The sequence below is a fragment of the Monodon monoceros genome, unplaced genomic scaffold (genome assembly GCF_005190385.1).
Source record: "Monodon monoceros isolate NGI ecotype Baffin Bay Population unplaced genomic scaffold, NGI_Narwhal_1 Super_Scaffold_1, whole genome shotgun sequence".
In the NCBI taxonomy this organism is placed as follows: Eukaryota; Metazoa; Chordata; class Mammalia; order Artiodactyla; family Monodontidae; genus Monodon; species Monodon monoceros.
Genome location: NW_021703765.1, coordinates 53,950,508 through 53,970,295, shown reverse-complemented (window position 1 = coordinate 53,970,295; position 19,788 = coordinate 53,950,508). Strand labels below are relative to the sequence as shown.

Below are 19,788 nucleotides of genomic sequence, written 5' to 3'. Positions count from 1 at the left end.
CTGTTAATCAGACCAAAGATTCTGAGGTTTATCTGTCTCTGTTCCTGGAACGAAGAAAGAACAATTAGAAAGAAAAAAAAGACTCTTAAAAAAATTTATTTATTTATTTTTGTCTGTGTTGGGTCTTCGTTGCTGCATGCGGACTTTCTCTAGTTTCGGTGAGTGGGAGCTACTCTTCGTTGTGGCGCATGGGCTTCTCATTGCAGTAGCTTCTCTTGTTGTGACGCACGTGCTCTAGGCGCACGGGCTTCAGTAGTTGTGGCACAGGGGCTCAGTCGTTGTGACACACAGGCTTAGTTGCTGCGTGGCATGTGGGATCTTCCCGGGCCAGAGCTCAAACCCACGTCCCCTGCATTGGCAGGCGGATTCTTAACCACTGTGCCACCAGGGAAGTCCACCCCAAAAAACTCTTTAAAAACAATTGTCATGAAAATAATAGCCACGTAATAAATGTTCATATCAATATCGTCATTTCATTTCATCAATACATTTAACCCAAGTGTATTGAAAGTAAGCTAAAAATATAAATCTATTAATTCAGTCAACATATACTGAGCAAGAACCAATTAGGGTCCTCTTCCTGATTTCATAGAGATTATATTCTCACTCTAGTGTTAGGTGACAGGTCACAAAAAAATTAGTGAACAGGAAAAATTTAAATAGTTTTGATAAGTGCTCTGGAAGTAATTAAAATACAGTCATGTGACATAAAGTGACAGTTGGTGTAATGGTCATGGGAAAGCATCTCAGAGGAGGTGACATTTAAACTAAGATCTGGGTGACAAGAACCACGATTTTTCCTCCTTCTCTTATTCCCAGTAAAGGAACTCTTACCCTTCTTATAATTCAATAATACAAAATCACTAAGGGGACTATTAAAATACCTGGAATATTGAAAGAATAAATGTTTATTTGGGACATTTGTCTTCTATTATATTTTCTGTATAATTATGTCAGTTATTTGTAATTATATTAATAATCCTTAAATTCATGTCTATCATTAATAAACTTTATGCTTTATAAAATTAGGTTTATATTAATCTGGAATTTAAAAAATATTCCAAATCAAAATATAAGGACGCGCAGGCTCAGAGGCCATGGCTCACAGGCCCAGCTGCTCCGCGGCATGTGGGATCTTCCCGGACCAGGGAACGAACCTGTGTCCCCTGCATTGGCAGGTGGACGCTCAACCACTGCGCCACCAGGGAAGCCCAACAACATATTTTATATAAAAAGCACTATTTGAAAAAAATTCCTCTGGATACATGCAAAATATTTTTTGAGACATTCTTGATAATTTGGAGTTACAGGAAATTTAGGGTGTATTGATGGAGTTTTTGAGCAAATATTGTGGATGGATACCATGCGGTACCATCCAGCTGTGTGAAGCCACAGATTAGATGTATATTGAGCACATTCAAAGTATAGAGTGGAGTGAGAAGAGTGAAAAAAAATATGTGTGCACAGTAGAATTTATATAAATTAAACGTCTCCATAAAGAAAATAACATATACAAACAGAAAGATACAAGTTAAAAATATTTAAATATTTGCTCTCATAAATTTGACAACTTGGAAGAAATGGACCATTTCCTTGAAACCAAGAACTACCTATACTGAAAGATGAAATAGGTAGTCTAAATAGTCCTATAACAATGAATTAAATTTATAATTTAAAAGCTGGGATAAAAGAAAAGCCCAGGCCCAGATGGTTATTCTGGAGAATTTCACCCAAAAAATAACCTCAATTTCACAAAATCACAGAATCACAGAGAATGTATGAGGACGTAACAATTCCCAGCAGCTCATTCTCTGAGATCAGTGTTAACCAGTAAACCCAGACAAAGACAGCATAAAGCAAGGTAACATTGACTAATAACTCCCATGAATGGAGATGCAAGATCCTCAACAGGATACTAGACATTGGATTCAGCAATGGATAAAAAGAATTAAATACTATAATCAAGTGGAATGTGTAAGCCTACTCAATATTTGAAATTTAATGTCATCTACTGTATTAACAGTCTGAAGAAGAAAAGTTATATAATCATATCAATTGACACAGAAAAAGCATTTCACAAAATGTAACATATTTATAATGAAAGCTCTCAGCAAACTAGAAAGAGAGGAAACTTCCTAAACTTGATTTTTTTTTAAAAAGTCTGTTAAAAAAAAGAGCGAATATCACACTTAAAGTGCAAGACTGGATGCTTCCCTATAACATAGTGTACAAGGTAAGCTCTCACTACTCTTATTCAACACAGTTCCGAAAGATCTAGTTGACACAAGGCAAGAAAAAGAAAAGGCATATATATTAGAACATTTTTCTCTATTTACAGATTATTTGATGATTTTAACATTAAAAATCCTGGGAAACCTACAAAGAAAAAAAAAAACATCTTGCAGAACTAACAAAAAATTGAATAAGATTGCAGAATATAAGATCAAAACACACAAAAATGCAACAGCATGGATGGATCTGAGGGCATGTGCTAATTGAAATAAGTCAGATAGAGAAAGACAGATATTCTGTAAGCTTACAGAAATGAGGGATCTAAAAACCAAAACTCATGGAAATATAAAGTAGAATGGTGGTGACCAGGGCTTGGGGAATTGGGGAGATGTTGGTCAAAGAGCACAGATTTCCAATTAGAAGATGATTAAGTTCTGGAAATTTTAGGCACAACATTTTGATTATAGTTAATAATAATGTATTATATACCTGAAAGTTTTTAAGGGAATAGATCTTAAATGTTCTCACCACAACAAAAGGAATGGTAATTATGTGACATGATGAAGGTATTAGCTAACACTATTGTGGTAATCATTTTGCAATAAAAGCATATCAATTCAGCACACAGTACATCTTAAACTTACACAATGTTATATATCAATTACATCTCAATAAAGCTGGAAATCATTTTAATTAAGAAATAAAACATATTTAGAAATGTAAATATATTTAGATTATATTTAGAAAGTAAACATATTTAGATTATATTAGCATATATTAATATTTCTATAGATTTTAGGCAGATAGCTATATGCTATCTACATAACATATTGCATTATGTATAGTGATATAATACTTATGTGTAAATAACATAGCATATATTGTTTTAATATTGTTGTATGTTATATTGTATTAAATAAATGGTATTTCTGTATAGTTAATTAGTCTGCCCCGTGAAAAAGCAGAGACTGTATAGTGGATAATGGTGCAAAAAAGAAGTGTAACAAAGTTGGATCCCTAATCACAGATGTTGTGATAGGCACAATATCTTTGCAGATCAATATAGCCTCTGAAATTCATATGTGGCCACATGCATTCTTTTTAACTCATAACCAGAAAGAGGATCAAAGCAGTTTGCATTCCCTTAAAATACCCAACAGTATATATTTATTGTCTTGCCCCAGGGCCATGTCTTTCCTCTGTGACTTGTGCTCTCTGTCCTAATATAGACTGAAAGGAACCTAATTTTCTGGATATTCTGCAGAACATAACATGTGTTCACTGTATCAGTTGACCTCAGAGTAACAGAGGTGTCCTTAAATAAGACCCTAAAATATATCCCCCCAAAATGATATATTGATGCATTTTAAAGCATTAAAATTAAAAGACAAACATGACTGTAATTTCATTATCACAATTATTTAATTTCAGGGAATGAGAGAGAAGTATACCAAGTCCTTAAAGATTGGTTTGGTTCTATTTCTTAAGTAAAATGGCTGGTACTTGGTGTTTTTACTATCAGTATTATTATTTAACTTGTGCATTCGTGTGTTAAATTGTCATTTTATGTATGATGCGTTGCTCATTAATTTTTTATGAGCTGGAAGAGCTGATGAAAGAAATGAACATAAAATTAAATCATTATAAAAATGATATATCAAAAGCAATAAAAAGGAGTTTGACATCATTGGAAACAGAAATCTGAAGGATAGGTTTTAGATATTCAAGCAAAATGGAATAGAGAAGAACATAATGTTTAAACAGTTAAGAGAAAAATATGGAGATATGGCCCAAAATATAATCAACATCTACTGTTGTAAACGCAGTAGAACAAATGGAAAATAAACATGTTTTAAACACATAAAGGAAAACTTTCCTGATATAGAGGAAGAGAGAATAAAAGATACAAAGATACAGAACAATGAACATCAGTAGATAAATTAGTAAAATTACTGGACTTTAAAGAAATAATTGTATTGGCATCTGAACAAAATATTAGGTTCGTCTCATACTTCTTCACTGCCCTATTGAATGATGAGATAATAATTAAATTCCTAAAATTCTAATGAAAGACACTTTTATCCAGAAAGTTGCCATTTAAGAATCAAACCAAGAGACACAAATTCTCAAACATTAAATAATTAAGGACTTGTAGCATCTGTTAATCCACTTCTAGAAAAATTCTTGTTGAGAATAAATGCCAATCAACACAAAAGTTGACTGGCAAAGCTATGATTAAGAGATTATTAGGATTTAATAATTTTCATATGAAACAGGCTAACAACTGTGAAACTATGGTTAAATAATGGAATATAAATGTTATAAATCTGCATATTATAATAGTGATGATAATATAACTAACTATGAATCTGCAGGGGATAGAGAAATGGGAAATAGGTTATCTTCTTTCTTAATGGAATAATGTTCATATCCATGAGAACAGGGAAATAAAGATGATTTAAATTTAGCCAGTGGTGGCTAGTGTTACATTTTACCAGTTGGGAAAGAGTTTAGTCACACATTCTATACTTTATAAAAATTATTTCTGTCAAGTATTCTGCTTTTTAGCCTAAATAATTATATTTACATAGCTACTAATTATTTGTTTTCCAAACGTTTTTATTGAAATATATCTAACCTACTGAAAAGCCCAAATCATACATATACAAGTTGATGAATTATACAAAGTGAAAATATCAATGAGACCACCACTAACTAGGTCAAGAAATAGAGCAATACTAGAATCCTAGAAGTCTCTTTTTGTCCCTTTCCAACCACATCCCCCTACTTCCTTCCCAAATGTAGCAGCTAAGCTGACTTCCAACATCACAAAGTTTTGGAAATTTATGTAAAGGAAAAGAAACTGCTTTATGGCTTGCTTCTTTTGCCCAGGGATATGCTGGTGTTGTCAGTCTTTTCCACTTTACCTGTTGTGGCTCAAATTAGCAATTCCCTGATGACTCATGAAGTTTCTCAGTTCTTTATGTTTATCAGCTATTTGGATATGTTCTTTTGTGAATGACTATTCATGTCTTATCCCATTTTTTTTCATCATCTATTTGTTATATTGGTTTGAAGAAGTTCTTTATATTTTCAAGATACAAGCCTTCTGTGGGTTTTATGTATATTAAATATCTTCTCCCACTTGATGTCTTGCCTTGTCACTTCATGGTGTTCTCTTTTGATTACACCTAATCTTGGATCCGTGTATTTATCAACATCTTTTCTTACAGTGATTTTTGTGTCCTTTTGAAGAAAACTTTGACTATTCCATGTTCAACAAGCTTCATTCTTTTGCCTTTCACATACTGTACAAACATCTAATTGGAATGGAGGTTTGTGAAGGAGGTATTGAAATAGGAGTTTGGGGGGTTTCCCTGGTGGCGCAGTGGTTGAGAGTCCGCCTGCCGATGCAGGGGACACGGATTCGTGCCCCGGTCCGGGAAGATCCCACATGCCGCAGAGCGGCTGGGCCCGTGAGCCATGGCCGCTCAGCCTGCGCGTCCGGAGCCTGTGCTCCGCAACGGGAGAGGCCACAACAGTGAGAGGCCCGCGTACCGCAAAAAAAAAAAAAAAAAAAAAAAAAGAAATAGGAGTTTGAAGGTGTAAGGGCTGATATTTTTAACAGCTTTATTGAGATATAATTGATATCCAAAAAACTGCACATGTTTAATGTATACAATTTAATGAATTTGAACATATCAATACACTCATAATTCTATCAGCACAATCAAGGTAATAAATATATCCATCACCTCTAAGACTTTCCTTGTGTCCCTTTTTAATTGTGGTAAGAGAATTTAATGTGTGACCTACCCTCTTAACAAGCTTACTATACTGTGTTGATAACTATAGGTGCTATGTGTACAATGGATCTCTAGAATTTATTTACCTTGCAGAACTGAAACTTTATACCCATTGAACAATTCCCCATTTCCTCCTACCCCCATCCCCTGGAGACCACCATTCCTTTCTCTGCTTCTATGAATTCAACTATTTTAGATACCTTATGTTAGTGGAATCATACTGTATTTGTCCTTTTAAGACTGGCTTATTTTACTTATCATAAAATGTCTTCTAGGTTCATCCACGTTGTCGCAAATGGTAGGATTACGTTCACTTGTAGGGCTGTAATGTATATGCATATGACACATTTTGTTTATCCATTCTTCTGTCAGTGGACATTTGTCTTGTTTTCATATCTTGGCTATTGTGAGTAATGCTGCAGTGAACATGGGTGTGCAGATATCTCTTCAAGATACTGATTTTAATTTCTTTGGATATATACCCAGAAGTGGGATTGTTAGATCATATGATAATTCTATTTTACTTTTTTGAGGAACTTCCATAATGTTTTCCATAGTGGCTCCACCATTTTACGTTTCTACCAACAGTGTACAAGTGTTCTAATTTCTCCACATCCTTGCCAACACTTCTTTTTATTTATCCACATATTCACTCTTTCCATTGCTCTTTCTTCCTTCTAACATCCCCATACTTTAATCTGGGGTAATTTTCCTTCTGCCTTAAAAAATTTTCCTCTACTATTCCGTTATAGTGGGTCTGCTGGTGACACATTACTTCAGTTTTCCTTTGTTTGAAATTTCTTTGTTTTTCCTTCATTTTTAATGATTTTACTGGGTTAACTTTTAGGTTGGTAGGGTTTTTTTGTTCTTTCAGCGTTTGACGATGTAATGCAATCGTTCTCTGCTCTCATTGTCTTTTAGTTGATAATTCAGTTAGCTGTTTGTCTTATTTTTGCATCTTTGAAGGCAAGATATTTTGAACCTCTTGTTGTTTTTAAGATTTTTCTTTGTCTTAGATTTTCAATAACGTAACTATGTACCTAGTTGTAATTTTCTCAGATTTTTATCACTTGAAATACATTTTAATTTTTTAACATATAATTTGTTGCCTTTTATAGGTTTTGGAAAATATTCACCAATTATTTGTTCAAAAACTGTTTTTGTTCCATTCTTTCTGTATGCTTTTGTGAAATCCAATTACATGTGTATTAGGACACTTCACTGTGTTACATATGACTCACAAATACTTTTTCATGTTTTCCTTTTTTGTGTGTGTCTCTATAAATTCTGTCTGGATATGTTTTTCTGGCCTATTTTCCATTCTACTAATTCTTTCTTCAGCTGTATCTAATATGCTACTGAACACAATAGTTGAATTTTTAAGTCCAGTTTTTCTGTTTTGAGTTCTAAAACTTCCATTTGGTTCTTTTCTAATAGTTTATTTTTCTCTTCTAAAATTTCCATCCTGTCTTCAAATTTGAGTATATTAATCACACATACTTAATATTATAGTCTATTTCTGATAACTACAAGGTCTGGATCTCCTGTGGATCTCTCTCTCTTTCTCTCTCCTTCTTTTTTGGTCATTTGGTCTTATTTCCTGACATATCTGGCAATATCTAACTGAATGCCACTCATTGTGTATGAACAATTGTAAAGATAAATTTAGGCTCTGCCTGATATTGTCTTCCTCCAGAAGGAACTTGATTTTACAGACATACCCGGAATATTTTGTAGATTCAGTTCCAGACAACCATAATGAAGCAAATATCACAATAAAATGACTCACACGAATTTTTTGGTTTCTCAGTGCATATAAAAGTTGTTTACACTATACTGTAGACTATTAAGTGTGCAATAGCATTATGTGTAAAAAAAACTGACATACATACCTTAATTTAAAAAAACTTTCTTGCTAAAAATACCATAGTCTGAGGCTTCAGCAAGTCATAATCTTTTTGCAATAGTAACATCAAAGATCACTGATCACACATCACCATAACAAATATAATAATAATGGAAAAGTTTGAAATATTGTGAGAATTACTAAAGTGTGACACAGAGACACAAAAATGAGCAAATACTGTTGGGGAAATGGTGTCGATAGACTTGCTCCATGCAGGGTTGCAACAAACTTTCAATTTGTAAAACATGCATTATCTGCAAAGCCCAATAAAGGGAAGCACAATTAAAGGAGGTATGCCTTTACTTTTGGCAAGCAGTTATGCAGGGGCAGAGATTGAGTTAACTTTATGGTATGCTTTAGGCTTTGTGGAAGCTGGATTTAGCTGTGATTCACTCCTATTTCTGGAGTGTAGCCAGCTTTTCAGTGATTGTAATGAAAAACTTCTTTCCCTTCAACTTTTGAATGTCAAGCTATTACGACTTTGGAATCAGTGCTGAGCTTTTTGGCCTCTCCTTGGGAATTTGCAAATGGCCAGATTAAAAGGTACGTCAAATGTAGGTTCATCCCTTCTCTCTGGGACCTTTACACTTCAAGCACTTGCTGCCTTTGGTTAGCTTTTTGATGGAAACACTTATGTTTTTCATTTCCAGCAATTAGAGTTGATCTCAGTGGGAGAATTGTTCAGCAGGAAGCTAGTCTGCCTTTATTGGAAATGTTAACACTTCTAATTCTATTTTAAAGACCATGTTTTTTAATATAAGAAGATATGAGGAAACATTTTTTCAGCAATTAGGAGTTTGGAGAGGGTCCTCTTACTCTGTTAACTGCAAAACCAGTACATTTTTGTCCAAGTTGTTGAAGAAGGCACTTGGGCAGAAAGCAGTTGGTAGGGCTCTTGATCTTATATTTGTTCTGATTTAACTTTGTCTTGCTTTTATGTTCCATGAATTGTTTCAGACTTCAGTCTAGATTTATGGAGTCATAGAAACATGAAATATTTGAATTGAAGTTAGCATTCATCCTTAACATTTTCCCTTATTAAATCATCTACTTCCATTTTTGTCATTATATCCTATCATATCTTCTTTCCAGGGTTTTTAAAGTTTACTCTCTACTATCTTTATTTCCATTATCATCATCTTTATCATGTCAGGTATGAAACACACTTTGTACCCTGTATTTCTAAGGCAGGTAGTTTAAATTTTCTAGCTTTGCCTCTACTGTAATGAAGGAAATTAGAATTGTTACTTCATAGATATTATCAAGAGTACCACTAACCCCATCTAAGACCAGAGTGTTGGTAAAAGACCTGAGGAAATATCCCAAGGAAACAATGACTCTCAGATTACAGAGGCCAAAGATACAATTTCTACCTGCTGTTCCCTATGTAGGAAATTTCTATTTATTTTCAGTGAGCTTAATATAATTGAGGAAACTCATTTCCTTATAGTCTATACCTGAATCATTTTCCAACTAATCTCATCATGTTCAAATTCATCCTTCTGGTACCTGCTGGAGTGAGCTATCTAAAACACAGATATGAGCATATTAATATATTACTATATTATACATATTGTATTTTAAATTACTGTATATTAATATTCTTCTTCAAACCTTTCAATGGGCCTCTATCACTTAAACACAAAATTCAGGTTCCTTGGGCTTTCCATGGTTCGTCTCATACCTATACCTCCCGTCTATCTAAATCTAAACTTTTCCACCTTGCGTATGTATTAATGCACTTTGGCCATATTTACAGGTATTCTTCAAATGCATGTGATTACATAGGAATTGAACACCCATCTTGTGAGGAGAAACTCTCTCTTGCTGGCGTGATAAGTAAGCAGCCTGTTGGGGGATCCCATATGTTTTTGTTTTTGTTTTCTTTCTGCGGTACACGGGCCTCTCACTGTTGTGGCCTCTCCCGTTGCGGAGCACAGGCTCCGGACGCGCAGGCTCAGTGGCCATGGGTCACGGGCCCAGCCGCTCCGCGACATGTGGGATCTTCCCGGACCGGGGCACGAACCCGTGTCCCCTGCATCGGCAGGCGGACTCTCAACCACTGCGCCACCAGGGAAGCCCGGGGGATCCCATATGGTTAAGAACTGGGTAGGTCTCTAGAAAGGGAAGGCCACCTCCGGAAACAGCCAGCCAGGACCTGGTGTCCTCAGTTCTATAGCAACAAATGAATGAATTCTGCCAAAAACTGGAGTGAGTTTGGAAGTGGATCTTTCCCTAGTCGAGCTTCTGATGAAACTGCGGTGCTTGCTGACAAGATTGAGACTCTGAAGCTAAGAACCCAGGTAAACCATCCCCAGACTCCTGTCCCACCAAAGCTGTGAGCTAATAAATGAGTGGAGTTTTAGGCTGCTAATTGTGTGATGATACTGTTATACAGAGGTAGAAAACGAGTGCTCCCGTCATGCTGTTTCTCACCTTCATATTTTGCATTCGCTTGGCCTTGATGCTGTACCCTACCCACCTTTGTTCAAGCAACACACTACTATTTGTCACTGACGAGACAATTCATCACTTCGACAAAGCTTGTGAATTCTTGCCTAATGCTGCCTTTTGCGAAACACAAATCGTCATTCATCTTGCTCCTTAACCTAATTAATTTTCAACTTTAATTTTGCACACTTCACACTATATTAGGTGGGAATATTTTCCATAGACTAAACTTGAGGACTGAGACTGTGTCATATTCATCTTTGTAACCACAGCATCTATCACTGTGCCTGTTATGTAGGCCCCCAAACATTTCTTGTTCCACTCTTTTCAAGCCTATGACTATTGCTCTGACTTTACTCTTATTATTATTCCCTTTCTTAGACTGCCCTTTCTGTTTCCTCCCCTTCGTGTAAATAGAAATCATTATTCAAAGTCAACTGCAATCGTACCACCTCTGATTATCTTTGAATATGCTTAACAATCTAAAAATTCGTAACAAAGACTAAGTGTACATTTGATTGCAGAAGACAGGGCAGTTGCCTGGCTTCCTTATCATGCCTCACTGCTCAGAACTGCTTCCTGTTCTCCACTGGATGCTAGATAGAAACTGCCTCTTACGATGAAACCAGGCACCAATTAAAAACGAACTGATTCTGTGTCCTTAATGTACTTTGGTCTAAACTTTCTATGTTTAATCATTCATATTTTTGAGGGACGTCAAAAGTAGGATTGTTTTAGCTTAATAGGGTTTCGGGGGGGGGGAAGGTTGCAACGAATGAGAAACGAATGATTTATAGCAGTACTCTGACAAAAAAGTACATACTTTGATAAGAAAATTTCCAAAGTACTGATGAATGATGAAAAAACTACATAGTGAATGAACAGAAAAAAAATTTGGGGCTACTAATAATGCTTTCTCTTTGTCTTGGTATAGTGCTAAAAGGTTTTACATGTGGATACTGTCTCATTTAAGCCTTCCAGCAGTCCTGTGGGGCAGCATGTTATAGGGGTTAACAGGGTAAATCGTGGTGTAATAGGAATGCCCTTTTCTCATGGAGTTGTGGAGGTTACCTGAATTGATATATAAAGTGCTCTTAGAATAGTGCCTGACACTTTGTGAATGTTAGCTACTATTATTGTAATAGAAGAAACAGGCTTAAAGAGGTTAACGTTACTAGTCAAAGGAACATTACAAGTAGGTGGAGCTGCTGAGTTTAAACCCAATGTGTCTGACTCCAAATCCTGCAATCTTAACACAGTAATAATTTTTTTAATTAATTAATCTATCTTTGGCTGCATTAGGTCTTTGTTGCTGCACGTGGGCTTTCTCTAGCTGCGGTGAGCAGGGGCTACTCTTCGTTGTGGCGCGCGGGCTTCTCAATGCGGTGGCTTCTCTTGTTGCGGAGCTTCAGTGGTTGTGGCACACGGGCTCAGTAATTGTGGCTTGTAGGCTCTAGAGCACAGGCTCTGTAGTGGTGGCACACAGGCTTAGTTGCTCTGCGGCATGTGGGATCTTCCCAGACTGGGGCTTGAACCCGTGTCCCTTGTATTGGCAGATTGATTCTTAACCACTGCACCACCAAGGAAGGCCCTATGAAACCACTGAAATGATCAGTCTCATCTATTGGTGGCAGGAATTTAATGGTTAGACTCAGAATAAAAACTAACTCTATAGTATTACTACTTAATAATCTATTATTATTCTACTATTTCATAATATATTTAATAATTCCCATTCTATGGATCTATCCTAAGTGGGGAAAACAAAACAAATAATTAGGTACAAAGATCTTGATCACTGAATTATTTATAATATCCTTGACTGTTGAAGAATAGTACATTGGTTAAATACATTATATTTTTACATTATTGAATATTTTATTTCTATATATTTATAATTGAATATCATATGCATGTTTTTAAATAATGCTATTATATAGCTAGATAAAATTCTATTTTAAAATAGAATTATTTTGATACGTTTTATAAAAGAATTGCCTGTGAAAGAAATCTTATATACAAAATGAAGTCTAAAGGGAAATAAAATCATAAATGAAAATAGCTCTCATATATGAGAATAAATGAGTGACATTTTAATTTTCTATTTGAACAGTTATTTACCATACACACCTCTATAATGAGCGTGTGTTATGTTTAAAACCAGGAAAAGAACAATAAGTTTGATTTTTAAAACAAACTAAAAGCCTGATTCTCGTTTATGGGTTATAGGAGAAATAAAAATAAAGGATTTTTAATAGGTTCAAAATATTAAGTATTGGTAAGATCACAAAAGAAGTATTTGCTCTAGATAAGCTACCAATTGATATAGTAATGCTATGCTTTTGCTGCCCAAATACGACTATTTCGGTAATAGAGGTTTTATAACTTGGAATGAATCTCATTGCATTTCCACGCATTTCATGATTCTGTGAATTACCAGCAGTACTACCAGAGGAAGGAGAAACACCCAGCCCAGCTCCATGTCCCACACTCCTGCTCATTTCTTTCCATATTCTTGTGGTGATGGATAACAATCAGCCATGGCCAAGCATGTCCCTTTATAATTACTGCAAGAGCCTCATAGTCTATAAGGTCCTATCAGCAGGGAGCCCTACTTACATTGTCTGTGTTGAACATATGTCATAGTTGAGTTTTTAAATTTAGCAACGATGTTCCTCAGGAGAAAAGGAGATGCAAGATATTCACGTCTTACCAAAATGTCAGTTATCAGCATGTACATATTGCATCTCCCTAATGACTTGGTTTAGTAAATGAGCAGAAAACACCACCTTGTTACTGTGAAATAGGAAAACTGTGAACCAAAGCCTGACCTTTTGCATTCCCTCCATGGGAACCCTGGCTGTGTGGCTCCTTTATGACAGCATTTAAGCATATTTAAGTATCTCTTATAGTTACAAATAGGCTTCCTAGAACCAACATCCCCCTTTATTTCTCCTCCCACTTACCGTCAAACTTCTTGAAAAATTGCACTCTCCACTTTCCCATTTCTTTCTTTCATCAAAAAAAAAAAAAAAACAATTTACACTGGCTTCCATCCTTAACACTCTAGTGAAAGACATCTTCACTGTTACCAATAATCTTCTCACTGCTGTAACACATGGCTGACTTAAAGTTATTACTTAACATGATCTTTTCCCCCAGTTTTATTAAGAAGTAATTGACATACATGAGTGTATAAGTTAAGGTATACAGCATGATGATTTGATTTACCTATGGGTTTTTTTTGAAGTATAGTTGATTTACAGTGTTGTGTTAGTTTCTGCTGTACAGCAATAGTATATACATTCTTTTTCACATTCTTTTCCCTTATAGGTTATTACAAGATACTGACTATAGTTCCCTGTGGTATACAGTAGGCCCTTTTTGTTTATCTGTATTATATATAGTAGTGTGTATCTGTTAATCCCAAGCTCCTAATTTATCCCTCCCCTCTCTTTCCCCTTTATAACCATAAGTTTGTTTTCTGTGTCTGTGAGCCTGTTTCTGTTTTGTATATAAGCTCATTTGTATCTTTTTTTTAAGATTCCATATATAAGTGATATCATACGATATTTGTCTTTCTTTATCTGATTTGCTTCACATAGTCTGATAATCTCTAGGTCCATCCTTGTTGCTGCAAATGGCATTATTTCATTCTTTTTTATGGCTGAGTAATAATCCATTGTATATATGTACCACATCTTCTTTATCCATGCAGCTGTTTTTTAAATAAATTTATTTATTTTTATTTTGGCTGCGTTGGGTCTTCATCGCTGCACGTAGTTGTGGCAAGCAGGGGCTACTCTCCGTTACGATGTGCGGGCTTCTCATTGCGGTGGTTTCTGTTGCCGCGGGGCACAGGCTATGGGCGCACGGGCTTCAGTAATTGTGGCACACAGGCTTAGTTGCTCCACGGCATGTGAGATCTTCCAGGACCAGGGCTCGAGCCCGTGTCCCCTACATTGGCAAGTGGATTCTTAACTACTGCGCCACCAGGGAACTCCCTATCCATTCACCCGTTGATGGACATTTAGGTAGTTTGCATGTCTTGGCTATTGTAGTGTTGCTATGAACATTGGGGTGCAGATTTACATATGTTTTGAAATGACTATCACAGTAGGCTTAGATAACATCTATCATCTCATATAGATACAATAAAAACAAAAGAAAAAAATTCTCCTTGTGATGAGAACTCTTAGGATCTACTCTCTAAACAACTTTCCTGTACATCATGCAGCAGTGTAAATTATAGGCATTTGACACTGAAGACTTCCTTTAAAACTTTTCTATTTTCCTGACTTCTATGACACACTGCTGTTTCTTGTTCAATTCCTTTTTATGGTTGCCTTTTCTCTGTCTTCTTTATGAACTCTCTATCCCCTACTCTGTTTATGGCTCAGCACTCTATCTTGGACTCTGCATCTTATCAGTCTCCATGGACAGACATTCCTGACCATGGAGTCACCTTTACAAATTATATAGCCTCCCTCCTAAGCTCAAAATCTGAAATCGCCCGTTTTCCTACTTTGACATTTTCATTTTCAGATTGTACTGGGACCTCAAACTCAAAATGTAGAAAGCTAGTGAAAAAAAAAAGAGGCTGGGCTTTTGAGTTTGAATCTCCCTTTCCCAATTTACCAGCTGTGTCACACTGGACGTATTATTTAAATAAATTCTCTGAGGCTCAGTTTCCTTATTTGAGTTTTTGGGAAGATTGACTAAGATAATGTTCGAAAAACAAACAGCAGAGCTCCTGGCACATAGTAGGCATTCAATTGCTGTGCTCTCTGCAACCGCTGTGGTTCTGTTCTCAGTCTCTGACCTGTTAATACACCTAACTGTGCATGTGAATAGCTTGAGCTTCAATTTTTACTCCCCTTACTAACTCACACTCCACACTTAATCTCCTCGTTTTGTTGACGGTCCTATTTACATATGTCTCAGTACACCCGCTTCTTTAGGTATCCACTGGCGTTTCCCCGCTGAGGGCATCAACGTCTCCTGATTGTTTTCCTGATTGGTCGTCATCATCAAAACCCACCGGTTGCCCTGTGTTCAATCTCAGTCACTTCAAATCCCCAAACCCCGAAGCCACCACATCATGTTTCATGATGTTCACCTAATTGAATCCTTTTAGAGATTAACCATCACTTTCGGGATGAACATGGAAAGGCTTTCTGGCTTTCTCCCCCACCTCATTCATCTTCACCTCTTGACGTTCACCTTATTACATACTCCAACCCCACTGTGCAGTGGTCCACTCTTGATTTGGGTATAATTCTGTATATTAGCATACAACAAATATTTTTAATGTATTATTTAATTTCATGATTTACAAAGTTATGTTGAGTCTTTTTAGAGAAAAATAACACAAAAACTTTATATCTCCCACTTTGAAGACCATATGGACTTAATATTCAAAGGAAGAGTGCAGAAAATAGTCTCATTTTCTGATTAAAGACAAGACTTGGAAGGCAGACGGTTAAATTCTGTGGCAACGTACAAAAATACCAAGGAGGAGCTGCCAATAGTTGCAAAAATGAAATGGAGATTTAAGGGCAATGGGACTAGCTCACGACTTTCACAATTAGGTACAAAACATAAAGTAGGTGGGACGATAGCTTACGAGAAACATAACAATGTGAAAATATGTCCCGATAAACTGGATATTCAAGCAATACTGGAGTAGAGGCTTAATTCCAGTCCAATGCTTGCTTTTAGAAGAAATCTTCTAAAGCGTAGATAGATTTCCTCATCTTTTTAATTGAAGTACAGCTGAGAAACAATGTGTTAATTTCTGTACAGCCAAGGCCTTTAAGGTTTTTTTGTTTGTTTGTTTTTTTAATCAACCAAAAATGGGGGTGCTGGAAATTGAACCCAGGGCCTCATGCATGCGGAGCGTGTGCTCTACCACTGAGCTACACCCCCTCCTCCCTCATCTATTGTACCTGATTTGGGCCTTTTAGTGAGACCTTGCCTATGCCAACCATGATTTGCCATTCACAGTACATTTCTAAAATGTAAACTTTCAGTTGGTACGGACTCCTGTTACCAGAATATGCCATGTTTTCTCACGTCCTATCATTTTGTACACTATTTTCTTGCTTTGAATATTCTTTCCTGTTCTTAAGCTCTTTTCTTTAAATTCTACCCATCTTCATGTCGCATAACCTCCGGAAAGGCTGCTCTGAAGTCTTAACACTTGATCTGGTTCCCTTTCTGTGTCTTGTCCTGTGGTCGCGCTTCTCACCGTGACGTGTGATCATCTCATTCTTGTGTGTGTCCTTGTTATACTGTCATCTCTGTAAGGTGAGGGACCTTGACTTATTCACCACTGTATGCCCAGAAGCTAGCAGAGTTCTGCCTGCCTTTTAAGAAGAGCTCAAAATACATTTGGAATCACACATTTAATACTTTTAAAAGGTGCAAGTCAAGAATCTGTTAAAAATCCTCTGCTTTCCTATAGAACCATTTTTTTAATGTTATCTATTTTCAGTAATTTTCTCTAGCCAATGCTAATAAATGCTCTATTTGAAAATTAGTCCTATGACTAGTCCAATGACACCTCTTTCACTAATGGGCTTAGTGCACTCAGGAGGCTGTCAGCAAATGCTTCTCTCATAATGAATATCCCTTTCCTCATATGGGGACCTGTTTTGATTTTGGTGTTGCTTTCCTCATTCAATATTTTTCTCTTCCTAATTTCCTTTTTTTTTCCGTGTTTTTTTTTTGTTGTTGTTTTTTGTTTTTTTGCCGTACGCGAGCCTCTCACTGCTGTGGCCCCTCCCGCCGCGGAGCAACAGGCTCCGGACGCGCAGGCTCAGTGGCCATGGCCCACGGGCGCAGCCGCTCCGCGGCATGTGGGATCCTCCCGGACTGGGGCGCGAACCCGCGTCCCCTGCATCGGCAGGCGGGCCCTCAACCACTGCGCCACCAGAGAAGCCCCCTAATTTCCTTTTAATTATATTTCTTTATCATCTTGTCATCACCAAAGCATCCATTTTCTTTGTGCTGTTGTTTTCAGGGTGAAGGGAAATGGCCTTCTTGTTAGCACTTCTCTGGTGCCTGACGGCAGTCACTTCTCCCAGTGATTATGCTGGTAGCCATGGGCCAGTCATTATCAAATATGAGGGTGCTGAAATTTTATGCACAAGAGCACGATGGTAGTTTATCACTCCAAAGAACTGATGAATGTTTTTAGGCAATTAAAAATCTGTTAAGCTTCTGGAATCTTCTTGAAGCTTTTATAGTCATAATTATCTGCCCAAAAGTTACTGCCATAAAAAAGCATTTTATCATAATTTACGGAAGTTACCTTAAAATTAGCTTTTATTCTGTTTTTACAATGAAAAAATAATAATCTGGCTATAGAATGATAAAATTATAAGAGGAAATGCAAATTGACCTGAGAAGAGAAAAAAGTAAGACATTCTCTTGCCTTTAAGGAGTTTCCAGTGTGCTGGAAAAAACAGACACATATAGATAGAAATAATCAGAGTTTACTCACATGTGTGGCATAATAAAGCCAGGCATGGTGTGGAATTTCAGAGTGTGAGAATGACCCTAGACACGAAGATCTGTGTTTCCATCCTGTCAATAGTTTAGCATTATAGCCTCATATACATTTATTACCCTTTTAAAGGCTTGGTTTCTTCATTCTGAAAAATTGGGTTATTAATGTACTTTACCTCACAAGAAGTATTTGAGGATTAAATGAGACAACATATATGCCTGATATATTGAACATATAGCAAATGTTCAGTTCATGATAACTATTATTTTAATTTGCAAAGCGCTATAAACAGAGGAATGGATAAAGAAGATGTGGTACATATACACAATGGAATATTACTCAGCCATAGAGAAGAACAAAATAATGCCATTTGCAGTAACATGGATGGACCTAGAGATTGTCATAGTAAGTCAGACAGAGAAAGACAAATATAATGTGATATCACTAATATGTGGAAACTAAAAAAAAAGGGTACAAATGAACTTATCTACAAAATAAAAGTAGAGTTACAGAATTAGAAAACAAACTTATGGTTACCGGGGGTAAGGGTGGGGGAGGGATAAATTGGGAGATTGGGATTGACATGTACACACTACCATATATAAAATAGATAACTAATAAGGACCTGCTGTATAGCACAGGGAACTCTATTCAGTACTCTGTTGTGACCTTTATGGGAAAGGAATTGAAAAAAGAGTGGATATATGTAGTATATGTATAACTGAGTCACTTTGCTGTATACCTGAAACTAGCACAACACTGTAAATCAACTATACACCAATAAAAAAATTTTTTAAAGACAAAAAAGGGGCTATAAAGAGGATACAGAGGAGAAACTTTTAACCATACCTGGAAGGGACAACTGAGGAAAAGACTCAGCCACAAGGGATACCCTTGCGCTACTTGGAAGGCAGAAAGTAAGCAGCAACACTGCGTAGTTCATACACATTGTTGCAGATCTGCTGACGCACCTTGTTGGCGTGAAAAGTAGCTGAATCTACCATTGCTTCACCTTTTCTTGGAACCTCCTTTAGCTCTCTGCCTCCTGTGCTACATGTCTTAGCTTCATGACAAAGGGAATGACTTCTGTGTTCATCACCAAGGGCAGAGCCAACAGGACATGGATTCAGCCCATCCATGTGTGTTTCCAGCTCAGGCGTACGGATTCTATCCTGCTTTTGGTCTTCCCCATTTGCCTCCATACTCCTTTTGATTGCCTGCCTTGCTAACTTCAAGATCTAGCGTTATATGAGGAGACACTGGTCTTACAGAGATGCTTAATAAACCCCCACAATTGTGTAAGCCAATCCCCCAAAACAAATCCATACGGGCACACACTCACTCACACCCTCACCTACTGGTTCTTCTTGCCTGATTGTACCCTGACTGATATGTGTTCTGCTCTACCAATCTTCCCGCTTTTCTTTCTCTGCTTTATGGTCTTGTCTTCCATTGCATGTAAATATCATGCCCAGAACAAAATCATGACAAATTTCCCATTTGTGTCTCTGAACACAATAGCAAACTTGTACCATGACATTAGACATATATTACATACATTTATTTCAGAATTTCATTATCATTTTATAACATTCATCTATGAAATAAATGAAAATATAAATGTATAAATGAAATATTTAACAATAGAGCTGAATGACTGGTTGATATCATTTCTTCAAAAGCAAGATTACAGTATTTGTGTTTGCACTAAAACAAACAATATATAACATTGAGGGAGCATACCATTTGTAAGACTGGTTATTCTAAAGGACAGCCCGTGTGTCTTCTAATCAGTTTTGTAAACATTAGAGGTTTTTGCAAATTGATGAAAAGAAAGGATCATAGGGTAGAATGCAAATAGCTGTTAATATTGCTTCTAT

The 19,788-nt window shown here is 36.5% G+C and overlaps 1 non-coding gene across 1 annotated transcript; it reads right to left on the bottom strand.

The window, feature by feature from the left end:
• Positions 1-16,251: 16,251 nt before the first annotated feature.
• Positions 16,252-16,323, bottom strand: TRNAA-CGC. Its single transcript has one exon. It is a non-coding gene; the product is annotated as a tRNA-Ala (tRNA).
• Between the last annotated feature and the right edge of the window lie 3,465 nt (positions 16,324-19,788).